Below are 7,695 nucleotides of genomic sequence, written 5' to 3'. Positions count from 1 at the left end.
ACATAGTTTTAATATTGATTATTCCACTATATAACCTGCTCAAACTAGTTTTAATATTGATTATTCCACTATATAACCCGCTCCGTTATATAGTGGAATAATCAATATTAAAACTATGTTTCCGCTCAAACATAGTTTTAATATTGATTATTCCACTATATAACCCGCTCAAACATAGTTTTAATATTGATTATTCCACTATACAACCCGCTCAAACATAGTTTTAATATTGATTATTCCACTATATAACCTGTTCAAACATAGTTTTAATATTGATTATTCCACTATATAACCCGCTCAAACATAATTTTCATATTTCAGTAGAATATATAGTACATAAGTTAAACACATTCATAAAAGACTAGATTACCGTATCAGGAAGCCACATAAAGAGTCCCCTGATGGGACAGCGGTAAGTCTACGTGTTTGTTTTTTCAGCGTCAGTCCGTACCGGTATTTTAGGTCGAAACCTTCAGATCGGGTTCATTTTTGACCTTATCCCTCCTCCTTCCTGTGAAGTTGTTTGTTTTAATTATTGTTAATTGTCTATTTACAAGAGGGCCGGAGTTAGCTTAACAAACACTTAGTCCGACCCTTTTCATAGGCTATGTCCATGTATAACACACTTGGTGCGTACGTAGTGATGAACACTTCGTTGGTACTAAGTCGGTGCGATAGTCCTGCACACTCGCTAACAGTTCTGAAAATCACTCGCGCACTTTTCTAGGAGTGTATTCACATAAAAACCCTAATAATACACTCATAATTAATGATATGTTATATCTAGCAATGTAGTTCATATCTAGTTAATGTAGTTCATTAATGGGGAGAGGCACTTAGGTGCTGTTCCTCCCATGTATAATATATTTCGTTATTTCTGTTAAAAGGTTATTTTATATTGATTTTTATAGAAATATTTCATTGTCATGTGTTGGAATCTGTCAGATATGTAAGGCGTATTTATACAGAAATTTGCTTGATGTGCTTATCGGTACTCCGTATGCGGCAGTGTTTTGGATAGTTTGAATTTTATTTATTGTATTTTGTGATATATATATATATATGTACCAGGCTGGACGTGCATATTCCAGTACTGGTCTGATAATATGTTGTGTCTTTGTTTCTACCTGACAGAGCTTGGTGGTTAGGGGGTGCTTGTCTCGCAGGTTTCGAATCCCCATCACCGAACATTTTCGCCTTTTCGGCCGTGGGGTTGTTATAATGTAACAGTCAATCCCACTATTCGTAGGTAAAAGATCAGTCTAAGAATAAGTGGTCTTAACTAGTTGCCTTCCCTCTAATCTATCACTTCTGAATTAGGGATAGCTATCATAGACAACCCTCGCGCGAAATTCAAAAACAAATAATCGTTAATGTTACAAACCCGTATTAAGAAAAATCCCCCTAAGTCTTGATCTTGTTGTATGCACAAAATGTGATATCGTGTTTGTACCTCAGACAACGGGAATTCTCGTCATCTAGTATAATAATTAATAATGATTGAAAACATGGAGATCCATATGATAATTCGGAAAGGCTACCACTGAAAGCTCCGTCAGGGAGCAACACTAAATTAGCCAGTAGAAAATATAGCAATAATTAAGGTTATATAAATTATTTATGGCAAAATAATTGAAAAAGAAGTAATTAGATGAACAGAAGCCATAATCAATATAACCATATATATATATAATTTAAAATAATATATACCAGATTGACAATAGAAAACTTACAGAACTAAATTGAAATAATGTTGGCCAATATGATTTATCTTTTTGTGATTTTGTTTACGAAGAAAAAGTAAAATATGTATTAAAAAAGATCTATTTTCACTTAACCGCATTTTTGTGTTGAAATGTGCGTTCATGACTTATGGAATTCATAGCCCTACGTTCTTTTAATAGTCGTGTTACGTGATATACTTACTGTACATTTCCAGAGACATACGTTCTTCATTATATATAACCCCTATGTCCGTTCTAGTTATTCTTTATCTCTGAAGTGTTGATTTCATTGTTTATTTTATTTAATGTTTCATATAAATCTGTTTATCAAGTTGAATAATTTCTTAGTAGTGATTTGTGAAGTTTGTTTACCTTTTTTTTAATATTGTATCTAATCTGAAGAGCACTCTGAGATACACCGAAAGTGCTCCTATCAAACTCATTAACAGGAGATGAAAGTAACTCATGAAAACGACGGGGAATTTCTTAAAATAAAATCCGCTAAGTAGGCTATGGGCGTCTTTTTTGTTGTTGTTGTAAGGGCTGTACATTCCTAATCTCTTCTGTACAACCCATATGTCTGTCTGCTCTATATTTGAGTGTCTAAAAGAGATACAAGAGAGGAATGAATGTGGTTTCAAATTTAAGTTTTGGTTTCTTTACCCGAGTCAATGTAACATAGTATTTGTTGTTATTTTCAGGTGATAGCGTCATGTGAATCTTCTGTCAATTACGAACTGGTAAGTGGCATGTGATTTATAGTATCACACACACGTTAATTTATCTGTTGAATTTGAACAGGAATTTGATAAGTTGAAGATATTGGAGGTTTTATTTTTTTAACTTATTTAGTTTGTTCTAATTTCAATAATATTCTTAAATTATTATTATTATTGAAGGATTTAATCGACCATTTTTCTGCAACACCTTAAACAACATAACCCGAATCTTGAACGAAGTCTTACATTGTCTGAAGTTCAATGTTTACAGAATCATAATCATTAGAAATCAATGACTATTTTATGGCTAAACATACATACTGCGTGGTCTATTTCATCCATTAGCTGACGTCATACGTGTTAAGCGTTAAAAAATATTTTAACTGGAATAAGGAATTATTACCATAACATTCCTGTTTGTCATGAGGCGTTTATTTGATTGCGTGTTTTGGCACTGAAGAACGATTTCCTATTGGTTGATAACAAAAGGCTTGGTTGAAAATTTAGTCGGATGATATGACCTTCTAACCAAGGTCTGGTTATTGGGACAGTCGCGTTAACCAAGGTCAAACCACAGGGGTCAGTCGCGTGATTTAGATTTTGATATCCAGCACAAGTTACATAGTAATAAATGAACGTAACAATTAATCCACGCTTTTGGAACAAGATATTAGCATAAAGTCCGGAAAACTAGTTTCAACATTTTAATGTGTCCTCTGTAGTCCTATATTAGCATAAAGTCCGGAAAACTAGTTTCAACATTTTAATGTGTCCTCTGTAGTCCTATATTAGCATAAAGTCTGGGAAACTAGTTTCAACATTTTAATGTATCATCTGTAGTCCTATATTAGCATAAAGTCCGGAAAACTAGTTTCAACATTTTAATGTATCCTCTGTAGTCTTATATTAGCATAAAGTCTGGGAAACTAGTTTCGACATTTCAGTGTATCATCTGTAGTCCTATATTAGCATAAAGTCTGGGAAACTAGTTTCGACATTTCAGTGTATCATCTGTAGTCCTATATTAGCAGGAAGTCTGGAAAACTAGTTTCGACATTTTAATGTATCATCTGTAGTCCTATATTAGCATAAAGTCTGGGTAACTAGTTTCGACATTTTAATGTATCCTCTGTAGTCCTACAAAGTTTTTACAAGAAGAAAATTGCTCTCACAGCTTAGGCGATACCTGATCGTCAGATTCCTGGAAGACACATGTGGTTAGGGAACAGATCAGTTTGAAATGACTTTCAGGTTGGGTTTCGTTGTTGTTAACCCTTTCCCTCTTCTACGTCATTTAATGTTTCTTATGGATATCCTTACTTCACTACTTACCCAAGTATGTATGAGTGAAGCCTATCCTTCTAGTATTATTGAAAGAGAGTGGACAGAGTAGAGTTTTAGGAAGTAAAAATCCTCGGTTTACATTTTCTCTTGAGTGAAAGTTAACCTGTCATCATTCACGTGCACTTTGAGCTTCACATGTGATGCTTATATGAAGCTGTCTTCTAATCTCATACATTGAACCCAAACAACCAGTTCCTATTGCCACGTTCACGAGCATCAGCTGCTTATCAAATAAAACGTAGCTTTGTATCACATGTGATACTCAGACGCTTTAGCATTGTGTTCTGTCAATCACGTGTGATGCACACGACAGGGATAGGGTTAAAATTATATTGGGTTTTGTATTAATATTTTGATCCAAAAGTGTGGTTTACATTTTTAGGTTTATTTAGCTAATATACACCGTATTTTTTTTTATTTTATACTACTAGATAGTGATAAGAAAAATGTTTTTTTTGTACACATTACATTAATGATAACATTCTAGACCGGTTATCTCAGTTAAAAAGTTAGATATGTTGGAATGGTACCATCTAAAGACCAAGGTTAAATCTGTTAAATAAACGAGAACTTCGGACGAATGTTTGGCGAATTAAAATTAGAAAGAGGTTAGGAAGAAGAATTTGTGTTTCATAATGACATATCTTATAGCTTTTATTTAAAGCTTTAGCTGGTAGACTCTACTATTTACAGCAGTTGTCTAATGGTGTTGTTGTCCATTAGTTTGTATTGGTCTCGTTTTGTAGTCTTTACCATACTGAGACATTTAATGCTCTAAGTTTGAATTGATTAACAAATATTTATATTTGTTGGGCTGTTTTGTTTTTTTTAACAATTTTCAACCAGCATTTTATGATGTAGAAACTAAGCCTCATTAAACATTCGAAGTATATATATTGATTATTATTTCACACCACAGTGTTTATAAAAACGTTTTTTAAGTCTGGCCATCCATCTTGCTTTGTTTGGCTTCATTGCAATTTTTTTCTTACAGGCATGCTTGACTATGCATCCTTTATATGTGTGTGTGGTGTGCCCTTCTAAACCTTTGATAATTAGGCTTAACACATACATTGGGTGCATGTGTGTAAATCTAGACAGACTGGCGTTTAAAGTGTCACTGCATCAGCCAAGTTTAATGTTCAGTCTTAAGTCGTAGAAAAAGAAAAATCAAGCAAAACAAGATAACGAAGAAAAGCACAAAAAAAAATGTCCGCGTAAGAAGGATGCAAGGGTCACTCACTGGTGCTCTGAGATCACGATACTTTTAATGAACACCATATGTGACTGACGAATTTGATGCGCCAGAGGGCGGACATGGAGCCACCGTTTGTTCATTTTGATTGTGTAGTGCTTGGGTGATTTCTGACACGAATTTTTGTTCGTGTTTCGCAAATATGTGACGAGAAATAAAAGAACTTGTAAACTCCTTAAGTTTTAACAATATAAAATATACGTCTTTGAATATTACAAATATAGTCAATCTTTCTTTCCCTTCAAGCCATCTCAGTTTAACAAAGAATATTATAACGACCTGTCCATTTCATTTTGACGTCATATATATGAGGGTAGTGTATTTTTACATCGTTTGTAGTTATCTCATTCTAATTAATTAGAAACAAAATTTGGGGTTCCACGCTGGGTTGTTTTTTTAGACTGGTTTCGGAAACATCAAAACCAAATGAAGAGACTAGGAGAAGCTCATAAGAATCAATGTCAACATGTCGAATACACAGTTTAAATTAGTGTTGAAACTTCCCAGTGCCTTTCTATGTTTCACAAGCGTCACAGTGTTTACATACATGTGCTCGTTTTCTTATCTAGTATGTTCGTGTGGGGTTACGAGCTTCGAAATCAAAATCGTAGCTTTCTGTCTGAGTTTTTCTGTTCAAGCTATATTTCTGAAATATGTGTTTGTTTGTGGCTAAGCACGAAGCTAAGTACAAACTGCTGAGGGTTCAACGAAGGAAAGCCCAGTTCATTTCGTTGGAAAACCGAATCGGTATATTGTACATCATATAAGACTTATATATCTGCCTTGTAACTAATAATTTTGTAATCTCAACACAATATACCGAATATATTTCTGAATAAATGTCTTGGTAATTTTCACGACTATTAGTCTAAAGCTTATATTAAACTTTTTTATTTTAAAAATGGGATAAATATATATAAATATAGCCAGAAATATTTTGGTGGACTTATGTACACTTGGAAGCAATATTATTCTAAAACAAGAAGAACAGAATAAAATTTATTAAGAGGATCGACATCTCCTTGGATTATCATCATTAAAGGAAGGAGTTTAGATACTTCTGTCCAACAGAGTTAATTTATGTACATGATAAACTAGACCCAAGTTTAGATACTTCTGTCTCACAGAGTTAATTTATGTACATGATAAATTAGACCCAAGTTTAAATACTTCTGTCCAACAGAGTTAATTTATGTACATGATAAACTAGGCCCAAGTTTAGATACTTCTGTCCAACAGAGTTAATCTATGTACATGATAAATTAGACCCAAGTTTAAATACTTCTGTCCAACAGAGTTAATTTATGTACATGATAAATTAGACCCAAGTTTAAATACTTCTGTCCAACGGAGTTAATTTATGTACATGATAAATTAGACCCAAGTTTAAATACTTCTGTCCAACAGAGTTAATTTATGTACATGATAAATTAGACCAAGTTTAGATACTTCTGTCCAACACAGTTAATTTATGTACAAACTAGGCCCTATTTTTGATCAAGTTTTGTATTTGAAAAAGAACGTAAATCACAAAAATGATTTTAATCTTTGATACCAAAAAGGTACTGAAAGATAAATTATCATTAAATATCTTAGTAGAGTTATAAATAGATATGCTTGATCTTATGATTGCGGCTGTTTAAGATCAAGGGCAAGTGAGAAGTAGTATTCCACTCTAATGGTGTTTCTTTAGATTAATTGAGTTTTTTATATAGACCAACTGGGATTTAACAGTTCAACCATAGTGGTATTTTGTCGTGGACTTGATATTTGCTGCGTTTATATTAGATGTATTTTCTTCATCAGTTTTTTCTTTTTTTTTTAGTTACGAGCATGATACAGGGATAATTTTAATACATAATATTAAAAACGTAATTAACATAACATGCGCACGTAAATAAATAAGACGACGAAGCAATATGATCACATCTCATTCAATGGTTGAGCCAAGAATTGTTACCGTGGTCAATACAGGGATATATATATATATTAAGTTACAAAGGAAATTACCATGCCAGAACTATGATACCACGTGCTTCTTCGGCACTTTTGATGTTATTTCATCCTACAGACCCCATATTTTAGATAAAGGTCTTTATTAAGGCTTCCATCCTCAATTTCTTTCGTCACTGTTGGGCTTAATACTTAATTAGGAAAGAATTCTAGATGATATAAAGCACTTACTTATTAGCATCTTATTAGAGATAAACTCGAGACATAAAATTGAGAGATGAGCTCCTTTTGCTCCTCCGTTAATTTGAATTAAACGTTCTACGTATCAACATCGGCATGTAAAGTAATGATTACATTTTTATCTCTATGCCATCAGTGACAAGTTTACGGCCTTACGACGCTAAAATCCGGGGTTCGATTCCTGTGGCGGAGTTTTGTGCCAAGAAACAATAAACTCTGCCATGTATGATAATATGACTGACGCGTGTTTTTAAAAATCCTGTCTTGTCTACATACAGTATACGCGAAACGTTTAGTTAACCGATTGCAGTGTACGCTGTACAAACTGCTGAGGGTTCAACGAAGGAAAGCCCAGTCCATTCCGTTGGAAAATTGAATCAGTATGTTGTACATTAAATAAGCCTTAGTTTTATGTCTGTTAATTTCCTACCTTGTAATTAAGTGATTACATTAAAGTGAC

At 33.4% G+C, this 7,695-nt stretch overlaps 1 long non-coding RNA gene across 1 annotated transcript in view; it reads left to right on the top strand.

Moving 5' to 3' along the window:
* LOC111087720 overlaps positions 1-7,695 on the top strand; it is a 25,144-nt gene that overhangs the window by 7,580 nt on the left and 9,869 nt on the right. Inside the window, exon 2 of the long non-coding RNA XR_002612378.1 lies at positions 2,426-2,464. This is a non-coding gene — a long non-coding RNA (uncharacterized LOC111087720). The remainder of the gene's footprint in view (positions 1-2,425; positions 2,465-7,695) is intronic.

Source organism: Limulus polyphemus, unplaced genomic scaffold (assembly GCF_000517525.1).
Source record: "Limulus polyphemus unplaced genomic scaffold, Limulus_polyphemus-2.1.2 Scaffold2529, whole genome shotgun sequence".
Classification (NCBI taxonomy): Eukaryota; Metazoa; Arthropoda; class Merostomata; order Xiphosura; family Limulidae; genus Limulus; species Limulus polyphemus.
Note: the sequence above shows the minus strand (reverse complement) of the source record. Positions and strands in the feature narration are given on the sequence as shown.